We start from the raw sequence: 22,218 nt of genomic DNA, 5'->3' as shown, positions 1-22,218 counted from the left end.
AAGGTCCTCCAAAGCATCTTTTTTTGATGCAACTCTGCATCCTACCGATTTTCTTTCAAGAGCACTTCGAGGAGTCGGCCAAAGCAATCCATATAAAACCCTATATGTTTTGGGTCCTTGCTTTCTCAGAGCTAGATAATCTCCTTACGTTCCCTCGAGAAAGCCCAAGAGACCAGCCAGAGCATTCTGCTGCTGCCTGCCGTGCTCAGACTCCAGAGCCGGGCTTGGCAACAGACTCTGGAACCCACACCACAGCCCAGAGCACCAAGGTTTCCTAGCCAACGCTGAAGGGCCAGAAAGTTCTCTGGCACTATGGGGAGGTGTAGTGAATGGGTCTGAAAGGTGCATTTGTGTCCCGTAGCTTTTCTAGGAAACTCCTTGATTTCAGAAACTGAACCCATTAAATGCACCTCTTAATAAATTACGACACCAGGGCAAATGCCCATCCGTCAGCGTTAAAAGGATGTGTGTACAAGAAAACAAAGTTTCAGGTTGGACGTGGCTTTTTGGAAGAAATGTGGATGGCCTCATCTCAGTACTGTCCAGATCTGGAGCAGCGCCAGGGCCGGTGGAAGAGAACCTGAGGGTGTCAGCTCTTGTATGAAGGCCAAGAAAGTCAGCACATCAATTTTACCATCTGTAAAATGGGGACAACAATATTTGCTTTGCCTTTCTCATGAGGTTGTTGTGTGAAGTAACTGCAATGTCTTACAGAGTTATGTAATTATTAGGACTTATAAAAACATATAAAACATCTCTCCATCTATAATACATCCTATTTTTGGCAGTTACTGATGTCGAAATTAGACCGAACAGAAACCAAGTAGAGTCTATTAAATTAGGACGAACTGGGTAAACAAGGATTTTTTGAAACTTTCCCCCTTAGAATCCTGCCTGAAACAAGCAGCCCCCGGGGGGCCTGAACATCTGTCACACGGTCCCACTGCAACTTCCGAGGGTGTGTGCACTCAGCTTTTGGCTATAAATAACAGCAATTATTCTTAGGGTTTGGGGAAGCACTTTTGCACTGGAAGGTACTAAATAAACAAGGAGAAATGAAACTATGCACCATCAAATCCTAACTAAACACTTGCAGGAGGTCAGAAGCATTGAAAACTATCCCAAAAGCGGCACACTGAGTACAACCAGGATGAGGACAAGTGCCCGGCAGGCTGGTCGGCTGCGTCAGCAGCTCCTTCCCTCTTTGCCTGTTCCGTGGACGGTGGGCTCTGGCTGCCTGCACCAGTGTCACCTGCCCCATGCTCCTAGCCTGGGTTCTCCCAGCCTATCCCCACCCTTGTTATGCAACCCCACTCACCCACATTAGAATGATCTAGAATGATTTCTCCCGCTGCTTCTGGATCTCCTGCTGCCACAAAGGGTTGAGGCCTAGCAGTGCCCCTCCCCACACTTCTAGAGCCTAACAGTTCACCTCTGTCCCCTGGGATGGTCATCTACTTTCCACCAAAACCAGAAGAAAAAACACACATGTCCAATCTTCCCTAATCTGATCATTATCTTTCAGATACATAAAGAATTAGAAGTATCCTTTTAGACCCCCCCACTTCCATCCCATCAAAAAGTCCCCGATCAAAAAGTGGTTCTGCTGCTGACCCTGAAATTATTAGTTTCTTTGGGAAAGCTTTTCAAACCACACTAAAAACCTACACTAAGTGTCTCTATGGCTGAGTCAGGGTTGAGGGGAGGCTGGCCCTGGAGGTGGAACAAAATGCAGGACAGCAGCACCAAGGTCAAAGTCAACGTGCAGCTGTTCTCTGGCCGTCTCCTAGTTATATCCCTGATCCACGAGGAGAGTCTGTTCCCTGAATACCCTTCCTACTGCCTTTGTACCCGCAGATGGATTTACAGTAAAGTTATGATGCTTTGAATTAGGCCAGAGGGCTCGCGATTAAAGGACTCTTTTCTCTTCATTAACAATGTCCTTCCCTGTCTTTCTGCACTTCATCTGCCAAACAGAGGAAGCCAGGATTTAGCTATAACCTTGAGCACACGGAAAACATACTTAGTGTACACATGCCTCTATACAATGGATTTGTTCATTCTATCATACAGCAAATGAATAATGTAAAATTAGGTCTCATATGCAACTGGGCAAGGGTGTCTTTTCTCTGGAAGGCTCTATCACATAGACCTTTTTTGTGGATGCTCTTTGGTAAATCCAGATTCCCACAGGTCCGTGTGCTGGAAACAAGGTCCATCTGTTTCTCTCCATCAGCTGGCATGGTAACTAGGGGCGAGCAGGTGAGTCAGGCTGGTGCTTCTTTACAGAATCACAAGATGCGAGTTATTCTACTGAATATGAAGAAAGGATCTGATTTCCTGACAAGCTGTTCTTGGGACTTTAATTTGCCTCATTAGCATGTTGACCCTCAGTCTGTGGCACAAAACTGCCAAGTCCAGAAACTGGAAACAAGGGCTGGAGGAAAATGAGGAACCACCAGATCCGCTTGGTCTCTACGTGCTGTTTTCTCTGCTCCCTACCCTCCCTTGAACATAACCATACTCGTGTCTCTAAAGGCTGAAAGAGACCCTGTAATCCAGGGGCCTCTGATTCTCAGTGGACTTTGCTTGGTATCTCGGTTTTCTTAAATGGTATCGCCTTCAGAAATGTAAAGATCGTTCCTTTTCATTGCTCACTCAACACATTTTTATAGCATGCCTATGGGCAAGGCAAAGGGGCCCCAAACTGAGGACCCAAAGTCCAAGTAGTGTCTGTCCTCAGGGAACTTCCAGAACAGTCTGTGATGGGCTATATATGACGTCAGCAGGATCCAAGAGGTTAGTAGTAGCATGTCAGCCTCTTTATGGTCAGGAAAGCATTTTTTTTTTAAAAAAGATTTTATTTATTTATTTGACAGACAGAGATCACAAGTAGGTGGAGAGGCAGGCAGAGAGAGAGCTGAGGAAGCAGGCTCCCTGCTGAGCAGAGAGCCCGATGCGGGGCTCAATCCCAGGACCTTGGGACCATGATCTGAGCCAAAGGCAGGCTTTAACTCACTGAGCCACCCAGGCGCCCCTAGGAAAGTATGTTTGAGGGAGTATTGTTGAGCAGTTGTGAAGGAGTAGGAACCACTTGGGCAAGGGGGCAGGGGAGTCTTCCAGAGCAGAGAGAACAAACCGCCTTGTAGGAACGAGGGCTCAGGGTGTCGAGGGCGCATGCGGGGGAGCTGGAGTCTGAAGGGAGGGGCAGGGCACAGCAGAGCAGGAAGGTGGGGCCGACAACGTCACTGCCAGCTTAGGGATGTCATGGAAGTGTGTGTAGGAGGATGTGGAAAGGCATACAAGAGGATGCACTTAGAGACACTTTAGAAAGAAAATAGGTAGGGCGTGGTAATGAGCTACAGACAGGGGGTCTGTGAGGCGTGTCTTGGTGTGTGGTGGTGGGCACCTCACTGGTGGGCATGGTGGAAGGGAGGACCCTTCGGGCATCAGTGCGCAGAAAGATTCTGAGGAACAGAGAACACACATGGCCCCAGGTCTAAAACCTATTTACTCTTTAAAATGCTCCATTTACAGAATAGAATGTTTTGGACCTAGAGCAAAATCTCACCTAGAATGATCAGGAATGGGTTTAATTTCAAAAGACATTTTCTGGAACCCATCAGTCTACATGTTCTGAATTAAACTGATTATTCTCTATTGCCACAGAGTGATGATTCCATGATCAGGAATATTCTTGGAAGACACTAGTGCCTGGGTGGCTCAGTGGGTTAAGCCTCTGCCTTTGGCTCAGGTCATGATCTCAGGGTCCTAAGATCGAGCCCCACATTGGGCTCTCTGCTTAGCAGGGAGCCTGCTTCCTCCTCTCTCTCTCTCTGCCTGCCTCTCCACCTAATTATGATCTCTGTCTGTCAAATAAATAAAGAAAAAAATTTAAAATAAATAAATATCTGCGGGACCCTGGGTGGCTCAGTCAGTAAAGGGTCTGCCTTCAGCTCAGGTCATGATCCCAGGGTCCTGGGATCGAGCCCCGCGCTGGGCTCCCTGCTCAGCAGACAGCCCGCCTCTCCTTCTGCCTGCCACTCTCCCTGCTTGTGCTCACGCTACCAAATAAATTAAATCTTTACAAAATAGTAAAAAAAAAAAAAATAAATAAATAAATCTCTGCTAGCAAGCTTTTCTCCTCATCATTTTCTTGTTTATTTTAAAGTGGAGACGAGAACAAAAACAATGCAGCTGAAGGCCTACTCGGGTTGTCAGCGCACATCTCCTCAGTCTGCCCTCTCTGTACTCAGTGGGGAATCACGGTTCCTGCCTCAAATATAGGCAAGTCTAAAAAGAAATGAAGACGGGACATGAGAAAAATGGAGAGAAAGCTGGGCTGGAGAAAAGGCCCTGGGAGTTCTTCACCACAGTGGGGGCTGCACGGGACGGGAGACCAACCCCTGCCTGGCCTGGACTCTCACCGGCCAAATGAGCTTGGCCTAGATCATTCATTTAAGCCTCAATTTTCACAACAGTAAATCAAGGATAAACCCCCCCCATGGGAAAAGCGGAAGGGGATGGAGAATCTTTTAAGAAAACTGATGGGGGGGGTGTCCCTAAATCAAACAACACCCTGAATGTGTTTGACAATGAAGGAAAGAGTATTTTTGAAATGTCATGTAGGGTACTCCTGAGACACCCTGTAGAAAAACGGAAGGAAAAAAGCCCCAGCAGAGATCCCACACGGAGTGGCAGGCCCCCTGAGCAACCAGAGTCTCCCGGGCTCCTGTGCGTGGGAAGCTGGAGGTGGGCAGCAGCACAGACATCCAGAAAGGGCCGGCTCCTAAGACGATGCACGCCACTAGCCGTTACACTTCAACGCAGCTCAGTTGCTACTCATGTGCACTTGCTCTGAACATTCATCTTTTTATTGGAACATTTGTAACAGGTCAGGCACAGTATTCACCCCCTCTTATTCCCACCCTCAACAACACGTCTTAACAGAAACACTCTCCTGATGATACTGTTCTCTAAACACCGACTGACACCAGTACAGCCGCTCCTGATTACTTTTACCAGAAGCGCACAAAGCTGAGACTATTTATAATGACCACACATGGAGCTAAGGAACTTTACCTGTGGATGTGGCAGGCATGGACACGGGCCACCTGCCGTGGGTTTTACATGTTCTATGGTTCCCTGTCTAACTCTCCTGAGTCTACAGTCTTCAGCTCCAGTAATAATATACAGGCAAAACAAAGCAATTTCCCTAGTAAAATGCATCCATTTGCCACCATTTAAGTTAAAACCAATCTTCATCCCCTCCCCTTTCTAGAATACCAAAGTGTTATGGAAGAAGGTTTTGTTTTTCTCTTACACAAAATATGTATTAATACATATTCTTCATAATGCCACTTAACAAAAAGTCTGCACAGGTTTTGCTAAGGATGTTTCTTTGGGCTAACTAGACCTCGGTTTCCCCCACTTTGCAGTCTTATCCTACACATAGTCTGCATTTTATTTTACCCGCAAGTACATTAAAATAATTCTAATCAGAGGGTTTCTTTTAGAGCCAGAGAAGAAAGCTGTGACTTTGATAAAACATTACATATTTTGTTGAGGGGAATTTTCAGACAAATCTTTCAAAAAGACAAGAGATCTGTGCCCTTTAAGAAATCAGAAAGGAGGGGCTTAGGCTGGGGGAGGTTTTTAAAGCAGTAATTAGCAGGCTGGCTCGGAACAGCAGCGGAGAACCTGAAAAAAGGCTGCCCCCAGCAGGAGCGAGAAGAAAGAGAAGAGCCTTTTCTAGAAGTACAGAGATAAATGCTTATGGACAGAGCTGGAAACACTGAAATTAAAGTTGCACAAGACTACGTACTAGCTTAATTTTATTTTCCCCTTTGCTCAAACACTGGATTGGATTAGAAGGAGAAATGATAATCTTTTGTGGGTAGAAAGGCATCTTTTGAAAGAAACTGCCCGGCAGGAAAGCAATTCTCCGTATAATCCTCCTTCCCTCCATACTCATCCAAGGAGTTGGGTCTATGCTTCCAGAAAGCCAGTTACGGGGAGCTGCTCGTTCACAAGATGCTCACATTTAACTGTTGGAGATTTCAGTGGCAGAGATGACAAATGTGCTGTCACAACAGGCCCCCCTTAACAGGATCTCAAATCCACGCAACCCACGCGGGGACTTCCATCTCGGCAGAAGTTCCGAACTCCTGGCCCTGGAGGTCGTCTTCCTGTTTGTTCTTACTGCCTCTCTTCCCTCTTGGCTTGTCTTCTCCTTTCCTGCCCAGATCTACCTCCACCTCGCCAGTCCTCACCCGTGTCTTCTCAACTGAACAACTAAACAGTTATAAGTCACGGTCCTTTCCACAACGCCACCCTACTCCCGACACGCAAGTTCTTCAAAGGCAGGGACAGGGAAGGGACTTTTACACGGGATCAGAGATCCAGCAAAAAGGAACCTGAAAAAACCAGGATGTCAAGGCCTATTTAAACTCCCTCCAGTGCAACTCTCCACAGGGCTGCCGGGCCCCACACCCTAACGCCAGCCGCCAGATCCCGACAACCATCTCTGGGGCCTTTATGGGGCCAGTTCAGGAGGTGATCAGGAGTGAGACACCTCCCTTCAGGTCTCAACTCTCATGACTTTCTTCCCAGAAACCTTACGCCGGAAGGAAAAAGTTGGGCCAAACCTAGTGTGGAAACTGCTACCAGAATTAACTGACTAGCTCTCGACCTAGCTCTAGCGGACCAGCTTCTCAGAGTCACTTTTAGTCCAGCACCCGAAGCATGTGCTAATAACGCAGACCACAGCCATGACCCGGAAAGACTGAATGTGCAGCATCCCAGGTGTTTCGTATCCCCGGGAAAGTTTAAGTACTACTGACTAAACCAGCTTCATGGACATGGACATTTTCTTCTTTATTTTCTAGTTCTGAAGCTTCATCCCAGAGTTTTTTTTTTGTTTTTGTTTTTTTTTTTAAAGATTTTATTTATTTATTTGACAGAGAGAGATCACAAGCAGACAGAGAGGCAGGCAGAGAGAGAGAGGAGGAAGCAGGCTCCCTGCCGAGCAGAGAGCCCGATGCGGGACTCGATCCCAGGACCCTGAGATCATGACCTGAGCCGAAGGCAGCGGCTTAACCCACTGAGCCACCCAGGCGCCCCATCCCAGAGTTTAAGATACTTGGCAAAAGGCTAATCTTAACTTCAACAGAGGAAGACAATTGAAACTTGTAACGGACATGACCAAGATCAGAGATCTTGACTAAATTCAACAAATACCTCCTCACCTCCAATCTTTAAAAATATTTTATTAATTTATTTGACTGAGAGAGATCACAAGTAGACAGAGAGAGGGGGGAAACAGGCTCCCCGCTGAGCAGAGAGGCCGACGCAGGGCTTGATCCCAGGACCCTAAGATCTCAACCTGAGCCGAAGGCAGAGGCTTCACCCACTGACCCATCCAGGCGCCCCTCCACCTCCAATTTTTAAATGACAACTAACTGTGAAGACCGGTCTCATTTTATCCCTTAAGACAACCTGAAAGAGTAGTCTAGTTATTATCTCCATCTTAAGGGTTAAAAAATTGGGCCACAAGAGGCTCAATGACTTGTCTACCATTACAATTTTCCAAGTAGCCAATCTTTATGAATAATTCAAGGATAAAATGAAACCTGCAAGAGCTGGTAATCATGACCCCTTTCAGAGACCTCCTCCAGGGTAAACGCAAGAATCCCGCTTGCTCACCCTGCGGTCCCTCTGCCGTGGGCAGCCCGGTCAGTGCGCGGTGGTTATGCAATCAAAGGGAGCTCCAGCACACGGGTTCTCCTCCTTCATGACTAAGATTACAAAGGCAACACACACAGGATGCATTGGCAAAATTATTTAAACTGTCTGAAAATCTATCAATGACCATGGCATTTCAGAATTCCCAAGTCAAATTAAAGAGCTAAAGGCAACAAGTGATGTTTGCTAGTGGTCTCAGAGCCTTTGGGGGGTGTGTGTGTGTGTCTGTGTGTGTGTGTGTGTGTGTCTGCGTGGTTTTTTTTCCCTGGCATTCCCTAGAGTTAATCTGGAAATTAATTCTGAATGTAGAGTCTCCAAAAAGTCACCCACAAATTCATATTGGCACAGTCACTATAAATGGAACTCTTGTTTCCAAACGAGGGTGTGGGGTGCATTGGGTCCAGGAAAATGGAATTCCCTTGCTGGAGAGAGAAGACCCCTGGAAGCTAGTGGCTCTCATGAAGAAAGGGGCCTATAGCACTGTAAAGCCTCGCCCAGGAGGCGAAGTGGAAGCAACAGCTGCCCCACACCCACATGGCTGCCTTGCACAGTGCTCCTCCACCACTACTGTGCATGCTTGCCACGCGACCGGGCCTGTCCTGTCCCCACGGAGGAGAAAGTCTGCTCTTGGACAGTGCCTGGCCCTCAGCGAGGGCGCTAAATCCTAATGGCTGCTTGTGGCCACCTGAGAAGGCTGAGGGACAGGAGCATGCGGAGAGCCAGAGGTGCTCAGAGCAGAGAACGAAGTGTGCACTCCCGGTGGACCTCGGGTTTCCGAGGGCACGAGCGAAGGTCCTGGGAAAGGAGGAAGGCGTGGATCTTGCCGTGTGCCTGTTTCTCTCCCACTCACTCTTCAAACTCCCGAAGTCATCTGACCTCTTGGCAGGTCTGAGCGCACCCTGAGCCTTCCTGCCCCAAGTCAGGTGCGGCTTCCCGGTGCCTGCATGGGTGCCGCACTCACAGCCTCAAGCACGTGACACAAGTGCTGACCTAAGCAAAGCTCGGGCCGCCCTTAGCTCCAAGAAGCCGTCCTCAGACCTCCTTAATTCTGACATGGTCCTACTTCACCGGGATGTCTAAGAGGCATCTCAGACTTGATGGGAACATAACACACCGGATTTCCCCCACCAAACCTGCTCTTCCCTCCAGGCTTCCCACTTTCAAGCAAGGGCACCCCAATCGGCCCATTGCTCTGCTGCCGCCCCTACTCACACAGGCCAGAGGAATTCGCTCCTGCTGACCTCTCCAACCTCATTACCCTCTCTCTGTATCCGGTACTGCCTCCCCACACTGCTTTTTCTGTTCCTCACATCCACCAAGCTCAGCTCCCCCGCTACAGCCCCTGGATGCTCTAAAATGCCCTCTGATCTCAAAGGCTGGCTGGACAGGCCACTCCCACCTCAACCCCTCAGGGCAATTTCCCTGGACCCCCAATCCAATGCAGCTCCCCAGGGGGCTGGGTGGCTTAGTGGGTGAAGCGTCCGACTCCTGATTTCAGCTCAGGTCATGATCTTAGGGTCGCGAGATTGAGTCCCCTGTGGGGCTCCAGGCTGGGTGTGGAAACTACTTAAGATTCTTTCTCTTCCCCTCCCTCTGCCCCTCCCACTCCACGTACTCTTTCTCTAAAATAGCAATAATAATAATAATGATGATGATGATGATGATAATAACAATAATGACAAAGCAGCTACCCGTCACTGTCTCTCATACGGTCTTATTTTAACTGTGTGCGTGGATTTGTTCCCGGCACATAACAGATGCCAACGTGCACTGGCTGAATGGACAAGGGCAGGGTGTTAGTAAACTAGGGCTGTAAGCTCGCGCTGGCAGGGCCCCACTTGGGTTTTAGAACTAGCATTTCAGAGCACAGGACAGACTAAAGGGGCTCAAAGTAAAGGGTAGTAGGACCAATCATGATGCTACTGTGATGAGAAAAGATGATGGTCTGGACTTGGGGGAGGGAGGCGGTGACAAGGCGGACAGGAGAGATTTGAATTATTTGGCTAATGAAAACAACAGGGTAGAGTGAGTGCCTGGACAGGAGTAACAGGGGAGGGGAGTCGAGGATGGCTCCAAGGTTTTTGTTTGGGGCAGAGGGTGGCACAGAACCACATGGGGGACACTGGCGTCTGCGTGTTCTGGTTTAGCGTGAGGACTCTGGCAGGTGCCTGGACAGCTCTCAAACCTGAGTTCTAAGTGCCGTTAGGTGAGGTTCGCATTCAGAAACTGTTCTCCCGTCTGGGTCAAAGGGCAGGCTGTCCTTTAGACGGTCGGGCTGGATAATCAACACCGGTGGTAGGACCCCGAGGTGACTGCTCTCTGCATGTCTGTGTTTGTCTCAAGAGGCGCACACTGAGACACAGGCACAACAGAACCTGGCACAGATGCCCTTAATGGGGGGCAGAGCCCGTGGCAATGGTTCCCAGCACGCTGCACCCCACAAAGAACTACTGGGGAAAAGCAATTCAGACTGGTCATCCATCTCTCGCCCATTAATGTTTTCCCGGAAATGAAGAAGTGGCAGATGGACAAAAGCTGTCACTCCGTCTCATGACCAAAACACCCTTTCACTCCTCTCTTCAATTCTCTCATGCAAAGATTAAAATCCTAACCGGTATTTTCCTGATTTTCAAGTGTATGTTTTAAAACAAGTACTTTAAGTGGCTTCCGAAGGCCCACCTCCTACCACGAAGCGTCTGTTGCTCGTTAATGTGGCTTAAGTGAGCCTGCTGGCCCCAGGCTCACCCCACACGGCACTCAGCAGCCATGCGGCAGGCACTATGGTGGGCTCGGCGGGCAAAACTATCACAATACATGGTGCTCAGTGGCACAGCAGGTGTAGCGGGAGTGCTGGGCACTTGCTGTCTGGGGGACCGGGTGGCAGGTGAGCTGGTTTTTTCAAATGCGCTTTTCATGAACAGCAGCGTTTAAAATGCCCAGGCCTGCTGGGAGGTGCAGAGCCGTGTTTTGGCAAACAAATACATTGTTTTCGAAGGGGCTGCCTTTTCAAAACATTAATATCTTTTGATTTCTTCCAGAGGGAACTCTACTTAGGAAACAAGCAAGCAGAACCAACTGGCAACGCTCCTGCTGCTTCTGTCAACGAGCTATTATCCCACCAACTCAGCTTTAAGTAGCTTTTGGACAACAACGAAAGCAACTTGCAAGAGAAGCGAAGCCCTACGCCTGACCTCCGTCTCCACCAAGATCTGAACTTCACAGGCACAGGCCTCCAAGTCTAGAACCAGCTGGCGACGCCACAGAGCGAGTCACAAGGAGTACGCCTGCGAGTTAAATGAACACAGACATTTTACTAGAAACTCTTCCACCGGCCGCTTAGTGAAAACACGTAAGAAATGAAACGCCTCCAAAGCTGATGTCACCGCAGCTGGTCCCACGCCCATCCCGAAGTTTGTTCTTTCAGACGGAAACGTGTCACTGTATTGACCTTGGTCCCTTGCATCTGCTTATGTGGCAGCTCGGGGGTTCTATTCTCACAAGGCACATTCCTTGACAGCAGTGTGCTGCCAACATACTCAGATAAAGTGTCAGCCCCGAAGCGCACACAGCCCAAATCAGTCCCCAGTACCTGGCTGGCTGGGACAGGGTCACGCCGGGCCGAGTTCCTTCTCCTCAACTTGATTTCCATCCAGTAAGCTTAATGACAGGGATGTGTCTCCACTAAAACCACACGTAAGGACACCTTCCAGAACTGACCCCAGCTCACAGCACGTACTTCCTTTAAAACCACCTCAGCTCAAAGCCTCTAGGAATCGTTTGGTGCCCAAGAAGCTACCTGATCTCCGGCAAAGTCAATTTTGCCCCCAACAGTCCTCTGTCACCGTCCTATTTATAGATGAGAAAACTTTGTCTTAGAGCTCTCCAAACGCCTCATTTCGTGGCACTCCTGAAGAAAGGGCTCCTGTCCAGTTGCCAGGTAAGGGAGCTACTCAGACTCAGGAAATTATGTGCAGAGAAGTGACAAACTGAAGAGAAATTTTAAAATTCCAAATTAATGACCAAAGGATGTAAAACATTAAAATTAATAGGGAACTGCAGCGATATCACCAATACAAGAAACAAAATTTAAAGGAAGAAATTAAAAATTTAAAAATACCCAGCGCTGAGGTCCTAGTGGGCTGGTGTCTAACTGTGGATGATCTCTGTGGCCGTGGCCATGGCCATGGCTCAGCATGACCCTTTTTGGCTAACCCACGAGACAATGACAATCAGAACCCATAAAATAGTCACACTTTTTGACTTCGCAGTTTAACATCTGGGGATTTCCCCTCAACTATGACTCCATGAATAGAAATGTCTACCACTGCATCAGAAACAGTAAAGTAACCGAAGGCCTCGGTGTCTAACAGCAGAGTACCTAGTGAAGATACATTACATACATATTAAAACAAAATACCGTAAGTTACTACACAAGCTAAAATTACAAAAGCAAGTGAAAAACGCAGTGCTGCCTCGTATGTCTAGTTAATGGCAGAGACTCTCTGGATGTGGATCCCGGACTCCGTTTTGTCCAGGAGAAAGCCCACCTCAGAGGGTTGCTTTGAGGTTTAAATGTGAGAATGCATGCACAGTGCACTTGGAAAGCACTCAACCCATGTCAGTTGTTACTACACTATTACCAAATCTAGTAAAACAAGCACATGGATGGAATCTAAAAAAGAGGCTAATTTACTGGGTTATCAGGATTGTGGCCTTCTTCTACCTACAGTTCTAGTAGTTTTACAGTATGAATAACATTGTTAACATTTACTCTTATGTGAATACTGTGTAATTCCCTCATAAAAAAGTATTTTATTGGGGCATCTGGGTAGCTCAGTGTGTTAAAGCCTCTGCCTTCAGCTCCGGGCATGATCCCAGGGTCCTGGGATCAGGCCCAGCATCGGGCTATCTGCTCAGCGGGGAGCCTGCTTCCCCCATCTCTCTCTCTGCCTACTTGTGATCTGTCAAATAAACAAAATCTTAAAAAAAAAAAAAAAAGTATTTTATCTTTTCAGGCCTCAGGAGTTAAGACTGAGCCTCAAGTCCACAGATGTACCCAGTGCCCCCTCTAAACCCTGTCTGTTAAGCCTGCTCTTCTGTCCTTTCCTGGTTTCCTGTCACTTCCTATGAGTGGAACTGTCCCAGACCCTCCAAAAATAAGTATCCGTGCATTATGACTATCTGAACCTCTGAACCCATGTGACCTCAAAGTGAAGTGCACCTTGTCTAGTCTCAGTTCAACACGCAGAGGCTTGGGCTACATCCTAGGACTCTCAGAAAATGGGGAGATACCGTGCACAACAGAGCTTTTTCCAGGGCCCCCAAAGTAATGTTTCTTATCAGCTCTTTCTCACCATAACTAAACGCAATTGGGCATTCCACTGTGTTGTCAATAATGTCAATGTCTTGAAAAGTTATTAGAAAACCAAAAATAGGGGTGGCTGGGTGGCTCAGAGGGTTAAGTCTCTGCCTTCAGCTCAGGTCATGGTCTCAGGGTCCTGGGATCGAGCCCCGCATCGGGCTCTCTGCTCAGTGGGGAACCTGCTTCCTCCTCTCTCCCTGCCTGCCTCTCTGCTTACTTGTGATCTCTCTCTCTCTGTGTCAAATAAATAAATAATATCTTAAAAAAAAAAAAAAAGAAAACCAAAAATAGCAAATGACTTCTTCTGTGACCCCTCCCATTCCCAACCATATTACAGGCAATAATTCAAATGGTAGCTTAATGTCTCTGATAGCTTTTCAGAGTTCTCTATATGGAATTTAAAAAAAAAAAAAAAGACAGATCTCATGATTTTCTATTTCCTCCCACTTTCTTGCAACGCGGATTAAGCTTCCTGATTTTACGTTTATGCAAAAAGCTAAATAAAAACCAGCCAGTGCTTATGAAAATCACTGTACTAGAGCCCCAGAGTGCTGACAACCTGAACATGCAGATTCGGCTGGGCATTCCACACCCGGTAGTCTCTTTTGCCCACTACACAATAGCTACAAAACTAAGGTCTCCCTTCTCTTCCTCGATAGCCCCCCTTTGCCATTACTGGGGTCTTACCCAGCCCACTCCATTGGCCAACCTGCCTGCTAAAAGGGAAGCCTCGGGTTTATTCCTCACCTCCCTTTACCTGCCACACCTAGTCCGTTTCTGGATTCTATCGACTTGAAATTCCAAAACGATCCTACTATCTGTATGCTCCTTCCAATAAATCCCTCCTCTGCTCCTTCTTCAGCCCTTATCATCTCTAGAGAGATCAATGCCACAGCCTCTCAACCACTGGGCCTGCTTCTTTCCTCTCCCCGCGTCTCTCCTGAGTTGCCTTTATAAGCCACAAACCTGATTGTGTAATATTACACACTCAGCACTGCTGGTGGCTTCCCACTGCCCATAAATCAAAGGCTCAATCCTCAGACTACAACAGAGCCCTCTCCAGTCCTCCTGTACGTATTAGCTATTTTGGGGGGAGTGGGGCGGGAGGTGGAGTGTGGTTGTTCTGAACCATTCTATGAATTCTTAATTATTTTGGATCTCCCTTATAGCGCTGACCCATCAAAAATGTTTACTTAAAAAATAACTGTATTACTACGTACACTCTTTACTTTGGCTTTAGGTACTCATTATCAAAAAATGACCAACCCACAAGCACATTAATGCTTTTACTTAATGTGCCAGGTAGAGTTTATTCCCTTCTCCTGTCTCCTCTCCTCTGAACGCCCTAACTCCTGAGAATGTCTGTGCGGGCTGCCGCCAGCTCATAGGACACTAATTAACATTGCACCCTAAATACCACACACCCTGCTCCCCACAAACCTGAGTTTCCCACAAGAGTAAAAATGAAAAGACAATGGTGGTTTCCTGTGCAGGATAACTTCCCTTGCCGGGAAGAAGAGCTAGTTGTGTGGGTCTGGAAGGATCCGTGAGCCACGGTCTGCTAAGCGAGCGAACCGGAACATACACCCGAACGACACGTAAGGACACGACCCAAGGGCAGATGCTGGCCCACAGCACTGGCCCACATTCCTCTACGAAGCTTCCGAAGAGTCACTCGTGCTTCTAACGGCCTTCTTTACAGTGGGCACTAGCAGTTTCCATACTTTATAGATTAAGAAGGTGAAGCACGCAGGCTAAGCGCCTTGAGCACGTGACCAGCTAGGAAATGCTCATTTCCCGCGGAGCAGGGGAGCAGGGGGACTGCAGGACTCTCACCCATCCCCCGCCTCCCCAGCTGGTGAGCAGAAGGGCCAAGCCAGAAAGCTGAGGCGGATCTCTGAGGGCACGATTAAGCTGAATGGATTTTCCCCTGCCGGACTTCTTTTCAAAAAATGGGAAGGTGGGAAGAAGCTGGCCTGCAGCTGATGGCCTTCAGGGTCCTATAAAATTGGCCTTGGATTGGGGCAAGAGGTTAGGCCGGGGGCAGCGAGGGGGAAGCTCCACTTTTCTTAAGAGTCTGGAATAAAGGAAGCTGCGCATCCTGGAAAATTCAAGCTCTCGTGCAGGAACTGTGTGGCAAGGTGTCACTTTCTGCATGAATCACATGAACCCTCCTGACAAGGTCCAGGAGCCTTGCCGCCAAGTGCTGCTCCTCACATGCCAGCCGTGGGACTGGGGACTGAGGCCTCCCAAACCATGAAGGGAGCTAAGGGCCCTTAGAGCATTCTAAATTCAGATTTGCATCGGTTTCCTAGCAAGAACTCGGCTAGCTGCTGAACTGAAATGAACACCTACTTCTGCACGCCATCCGATCGTGTTAGCTCTTTCAACACATTAGCAGTAACTAGTGTAACATCTCAGAGATGAATTATTTGGTCTAGTATATACTATATAGCAACCTATCGATATTCTTCTTTATGGCCCTTTGCCTGTAGCATTTTCTTTTTTTTATTTTTTTTTAAAGATTTTATTTATTTATTTGACAGAAAGATTACAAGTAGGCAGAGAGGTAGGCAGAGAGAGAGAGGAGGAAGCAGGCTCCCCGCCAAGCAGAGAGCCCGACGCGGGACTTGATCCCAGGACCCTGAGATCACGACCTGAGCCGAAGGCAGCGGCTTAACCCACTGAGCCACCCAGGCGCCCTACCTGTAGCATTTTCAAACAGTCCACCCATTTTCAGTTTTTATTTATTTTTTTTGAGAGAGAGTATGGGGGAGAGGTTAGGAAGAGGTGCAGAGGGAGAGGGAGGGAGAAAGAATCTTAAGCAGGCTCCATCCAGCCCGGCATGAGATCATGAGACCTCAGACCCTGAGTTCATGACGGGAGCCAAAACCGAGACTCGGACACTTGACTGACTCCACCACCCAGGCGATCCTGTAAGTTTTACTTTAAAATCAGGTGTAGGGGCACCTGGGTGGCTCAGAGGGTTAAGCCTCTGCCTTCGGCTCGGGTCATGATCTCAGAGTCCTGGGATCGAGTCCCACATCGGGCTCTCTGCTCAGCAGGGAGCCTGCTTCCTCCTCTCTCTCTCTGCCTGCCTCTCTACCTGCTTGTGATCTCTGTCTGTCAAATAAATAAATAAAATCTTAAAAAAAAAAAAAATCAGGTGTAAAGCTTCTCTCATCATCCTTCCACCCCTAAAAGAAATAAGGAAATAGACTACAGGAAAACTCTTTCAATTTGTCACAATTTATTCTGTAACGTTATATAAGCAAGAAAATTCCCAAACTGCAGATTTCATGATATTCCTTAGAATGCAGAAAAACCAAATCCTGAGAGAAAATGACCCTTTTCTCTGGAGGTTTAGTCTCAAGGTCATCGCGTAGTGATGTAAGAGCACACACAGGTAGTGTTAAGAAAAACAGGTAATAAGATATCACACAACTTTGTGCTACTTGCTGAAAGTCACAGGAACAGAGGGATGAATGAACCCAGGTGCCCCAACGTGTTAACACAGTCAGGCTGGGACAGCTGTGTGAGCTGTGGCAACAAAGATCAGGGGACAGCCTCTAGAGGGGACTAGAGAGGAAAGCAAAGGATGTAAGGAAGCCAGGGGAGGGCGACGGGGAGGAAGGATGAGGAGAAGATACAGGGGAGGGTTGGTCACTGTGGGGCACGCGTGTGGCTGGTGAGTCAAAAGCAGAGACCAGGAGTGTCCATGGGAAGGCTTCAGCAGGACCTCGGCACGGGGGCGGCCCACTACTAACTTAGAGAGCACATATGGAAATTCAGGGAGCATAAAGGATAATGCCTTTATTTCACACATCACCAGAGAGGCTAACTGATCTGTTTTTATGTTTTGGGGTTTTTTTTAAAGATTTTATTTATTTATTTGACACAGAGAGAGAGAGATCGCAAGTAGGCAGAGAGGCAGACAGAGGGAGGTGGGGGTTGGGGAAGCAGGCTCTTAGAGAGCCCGACTTGGGGCTCGATCCCAGGACTCTGAGATCATGACCTGAGCTGAAGGCAGAGGCTTAACCCACTGAGCCACCCAGGTGCCCGTTTTTGATGTTTTAACATGCGGTTACATTTTCATAATGTTATTGATCTATTAATATTTTACACTTGTCAAATCAGTTTTTTTTTTTTTTTTTGGTCAAAGTTTACAGTAAATTAGAAATGGAGGATGATCTATTTAAACTTGTATTAAAAATAAACTTCAGGGGCCCCTGGCTGGCTCAGTCAGAAACCACATGCAACCCCTGATCTCAGGGTTGTGAGTTTGAGCCCCACATTGGGTGCAGGGATTAAATAAATAAAACTTGGGGAAAAAAACCCTTTAAATATAATCTTTAATATACTGATCCAAAGGAAATTAACCAGGGCGCCTGGGTGGCTCAGTGGGTTAAAGCCTCTGCCTTCGGCTCAGGTCATGATCTCAGGGTCCTGGGATCTAATCCCACATTATTGGGCTCTCTGCTCAGCAGGGAGCCTGCTTCCCCTCTGTCTCTCTCTGCCTGCCTCTCTGCCTACTTGTGATCTCTGTCTGTCAAATAAATAAATAAAATCTTAAAAAAAAAAAAAGGAAATTAACCCAGATCCAGTTAACATACACAAATTCCCATGGAGGTTGTTAAGAATCTGTTCGGAGGGGGATCTGTCAGCCCAGGTGGTGAGGGAAGGAAGGGAAGGGATAAACACAGGTCAGCTCTCCTGGCAACACAACCCTGAACCTTGAAGGCCTTCACATTCCTAAATGTACCAAACATGACTTTTACATACCAAGTCCTATATACGTCTGCTTAAGAGGCAAGTGCCTCTATCACGCCATCCACACCAGATCAGAGATCACCGTGGGCTCACATATATAATCACACCGAGATCAACAAGCAGAAGTCAAAGTCAGACAAAACCAAAGACGACTGTGCAGAAATGAATGGATTAAGTCCCACACTCAAAAAAGGAAGGAGAGCAAAGGCCATCTGCTTGAACAGGAATGTTCTAGTTTTCCCTAATTTTCACAGTATGACACCTATAGGGAGGGAGCTACTGTCTCTCCAGGACTTCATACGATTTTGCTATAATATCATGCTTGTCAAAACACCTGATAAATACATGGGCCAAAATGGATCTCTAATGAAATGTATGTGGCCTTATCTCAACATGATAGGATTGGGCAGGCCTGTTAAGCGGACTGAAATTGAAAGCATCTGCTAAAACCTAAGATAAAACTAGACTCAGAGTGGCCTTGACAAATTGAAACAGCATCTATCAAATTAAATAAGAAAAGGCAAGTTAGTGTAATTTTAATTTGTTCTCAAGTACATCAGGAAAAGGAGAATATAAACCTAGGGCAAATAAAACAGAAAAAGATCTTGTAGTCATAGTGGAACATCAGTCAGCTCAAAAAGGCAAAGCAGAGGTTTTTTTTTTAACCATTTTTAAAATCAACACATCCCTGGGCTATATAGCACCTGAGCGTGTGTCACTAAAGCCAAGTCATCCTTTATTGTGAGGGTAACGGGATGGTACTGTCTCTCTCTTTTCCCTTCCCATCTCACTGGGTGGCTTGTGGGAGTAAAACAGATGTGCGAGTGTACTGAGAAATTAAATTCAATATACAAAGCTAGCATTCTATTCTAAAACGGGATTGTCACATAAACAGAACAGAATCGAGGGAAGAGAAAGTTTAGTATTTTTAAAGGGCCTGGCATCATGTGAGTACAATGTAAGGAAATAATCGTAAAGCTACAGTACAGAGATTTATCTAAGATTTGTCATGGAACAAATACAATATTATAAGTCAATTACATCTCAACTGAAAAGAAAAAAAGACTGGTCAACTGTTTGGGTTCTAAAACTTGTTATCAGGGGCGCCTGGGTGGCTCAGTGGGTTAAGCTGCTGCCTTTGGCACAGGTCATGATCTCAGGGTCCTGGGATCGAGTCCCGCATCAGGCTCTCTGCTCAGCAGGGAGCCTGCTTCCTCCTCTCTCTCTCTCTCTCTGCCTGCCTCTCTGCCTACTTGTGATCTCTCTCTGTCAAATAAATAAATAAAATCTTTAAAAAAAAATTAAAAAAATAAAACATGTTATCAAAAGAGATGGTGGCGTGTGAGCCCTCGGGGGGCGACCAGAGAACCCAAAAATCTAGTTCAGAGCCTCTACTATATAGGAGCAGCCTAAGCACAAAAACACCTGCTTTTTTTTTTTTTTTTTTTTTTTTTTTTTTTTTGTGGGACAGAGAGAGAGACCACAAGTAGGCAGAGAGGCAGGCAGAGAGGGAGAAGAAGGCTCCCTGCCAAGCAGAGAGCCTGATGCAGGACTCAATCCCAGGACACTGAGATCATGACCTGAGCGGAAGGCAGATGCTTAACCCACTGAGCCACCCAGGCACCCAAAAAATACCTGCTTTTATATCTTTAACCTTTAAATGAAGTGTCCCAACTTTTTATCCCTTAAAACATGCAATTTGAAGTACTTCTGAAGTGGCAGAGGCTGGAATTAATATTTTAAAAAACAAAAAACACCTTCAATATTCTCTACCTAAATTGCTTCATGTCATCTTAACCACCCAGCTGACAATGCGGGGGGTGGGGGGAGATGGGCAAGAGAGAATGATTTATTCATATTCAGTATACCTGGTCTAATTATGACATGCCAGATTTTACTTTGGGATCAAAGCTGACGAGTAGTAAGCCACTTTCTGAGGACACAGATTCCTGATGAGTAATTTTAAAAGGCAGGCCTGTGGGTCACCAACCTTTCTGGGACACAGGGGCCACCTGTGGTTAGGGTGGTCACAGCGTTCTCAGGTGCCCCTCCTTTCTATCAACTAGACCTAGACTGAGACATAGGATTTAAGGGTCTGGCGGGCAGGAGTCAGCCTGCTGATTACCAGTTACCAATTACTGCTACAGAATGTTCAACCATTTACACACAGAAGTTACTCTGAGAGATATTAATAATATTCTCCGTTGAAATAAAGAAAACACTGGCAGATGGGCAGGGACACATACCTAAAATAACAAATAAACAAAACAAAACAAACCACTAAATATGGCAGTCAGGCCACCAACTAGGGCGAGACGATGACTGATGGATTAGGTAGTACCCACAACTATTTAAAGAATTCTGTACTTTAGGGTCTTAAATGCCATGTCCCTTTAAGACTTTTGCATTATGAAATGTCACCGTGTCTGAGAAGTCAATCTATTTCAAACCTGGGGGACTGGGAGTGACTGTGGGGATGGAGAGGGAAGGAGGGAGGGAAAAAAAGTCCCCTGGTGGGGGAGGGTCTTAGAGGGAAAGCAAGCTCCTCATGTGACTGAATTAGAATGTTCTAATGTAAAAAGTATATAAACTTCATATTAAATAACATTTTTTACTATAGTTTATAGCTTTGACTTCCTTTTTATCAGACACTGTGGTAAATTCTGGAAACAATGCAATGATAAAATAGAGTGCTTCTGGTGAAGTGTAGGGGGCGAGCAAAAGAATAGTATAAAGTACCCCAAAATAATATGGATCCTGGCTGATACGACCCTTCTTCACTATGACTGAAAATCATCAGTGTATTTGTCAAGTATGATAAATTTTAAATATGAATTAACACAAAAATCTCATGTCACTAAGCACTATAGGCTGAACGTCCATTTCCACATCTTTTCCCTTCCCACAAAGATAAAGGGACGAACTTATACGGCAACTTCTTGAGGACACCAAGAACGAGAAAGGGAACACACACGAGAGATGTCCCCATTTCCGGACGCTGGAAATCAGACAAAAAGGGTATGACCCAGCAGTCTGAAAGGCAGGGAGAGGAACGAGCGAGTGCAGGGGAGGGGCCACTAGAACACCAGCCACTGAGGGGCACAGAGCCGGGGAAGCAGGAGTCTCAGAAAGTGGAGCCAGAAACCAGGTCGTTGGCTCAAAATTTTAAGAGGAGTTAGGTCCCTAACCCAGCCTAATTCAAGCAGGTCCCCGCAACAGAGACGTTCAGAGAAGAAAGATGTTCTGAGAGTATCAGAAACGAAGATAAATAAATAAAAAGTTAGATGGTACAGCTGGAGAGAGCGTGGAGAAATGAGAACAAAAAGGCAGAGAAAGAGAGAGAAAACCCAGGAGAGAAAAGGTAAAGCCAGAGGATCAATCCAGGAGGTACCTAATTCGCAGGATTCCAGAAAGAACCAAGAAAACAGACGGAAGGAAATTATCCAAGAAACAACAAAGGACAAACTTCCCCAAGTGGGACACAGGAGTTTACAGATGGCAAGATCTCCCAGTGGAGAATGAAAAGACCCACCCCAAGGGAAACCGAGAAGATCCTCAAACGCTTCAGAGGAGAAAGGCAGCCCACACACTCATACCAAGGACTGAAAACCACCAACGGCCCCCGTCTCCTTGACTGCAGCACCAGAAGCTCAAGGCCAAGTTGGGAGCCAGGACTCTAAGACAGTGAGAGAAAATGATTTCAAATCTAGAATTCCATACCCAACCCTCAAGCAAACATGAGGATGGGACAGAGACATATTCTCACCCAAGACAAGTCTCCAAGTATTTTTTCTCCCACACACCCACCTCGGGAAACTCCCGAGGGACAATGCGCAGCGTTAGATGAGGGTGCAGACTAAGAAAGGCAAAGACAGGCAAAGACTAAGAAAGGCATTCGCTGGAAGGAAGAAGAGAGTGACAATGACGACGAACACCCCAGGATAACAGTTACGAAACCGACCTAAAGAATGAACACCCTGTTGTCAAGCTTGGATTAGAGAGATGTGGTCCAAGAGAAGCCTAACGTGAATGAGTAATTCCAGAGAAGGGAAGAGTTTGAGAGGAAAGGAAACAGAATCCCAGTGTACTCTGTAAGTATAACAGAGGCAGATGTTGAAAAATGGGAGAAAAGGACCAATAAATAAAACAACTAGTAGCAAAAGCTTATGGTGCAGAAACAGAGGAAGGCGGCAGAGCACTGGGCGGGCTGGGGGGCGGGGGGGGGGGCGAATGACACGACACACGCTCGCTCTGCCTTGCAGGGCTGCCCCAGCAGGACTCTGCCACCTAGGGTCCGCAATACCCATAAAAACGAAAGTTAAACAAATCTTCCAAATCACTTC

At 46.9% G+C, this 22,218-nt stretch overlaps 1 protein-coding gene across 2 annotated transcripts in view; it reads right to left on the bottom strand.

Moving 5' to 3' along the window:
• The window catches only part of TCF20 (transcription factor 20), a 106,144-nt gene that overhangs the window by 28,614 nt on the left and 55,312 nt on the right, over positions 1-22,218 (bottom strand). The window lies entirely within an intron of this gene.

This window comes from Neovison vison, chromosome 12, assembly GCF_020171115.1.
Source record: "Neovison vison isolate M4711 chromosome 12, ASM_NN_V1, whole genome shotgun sequence".
In the NCBI taxonomy this organism is placed as follows: domain Eukaryota; kingdom Metazoa; phylum Chordata; class Mammalia; order Carnivora; family Mustelidae; genus Neogale; species Neogale vison.
The sequence above is the reverse complement of the archived record's forward strand: the minus strand, read 5'-3'. Positions and strand labels throughout refer to the sequence as shown.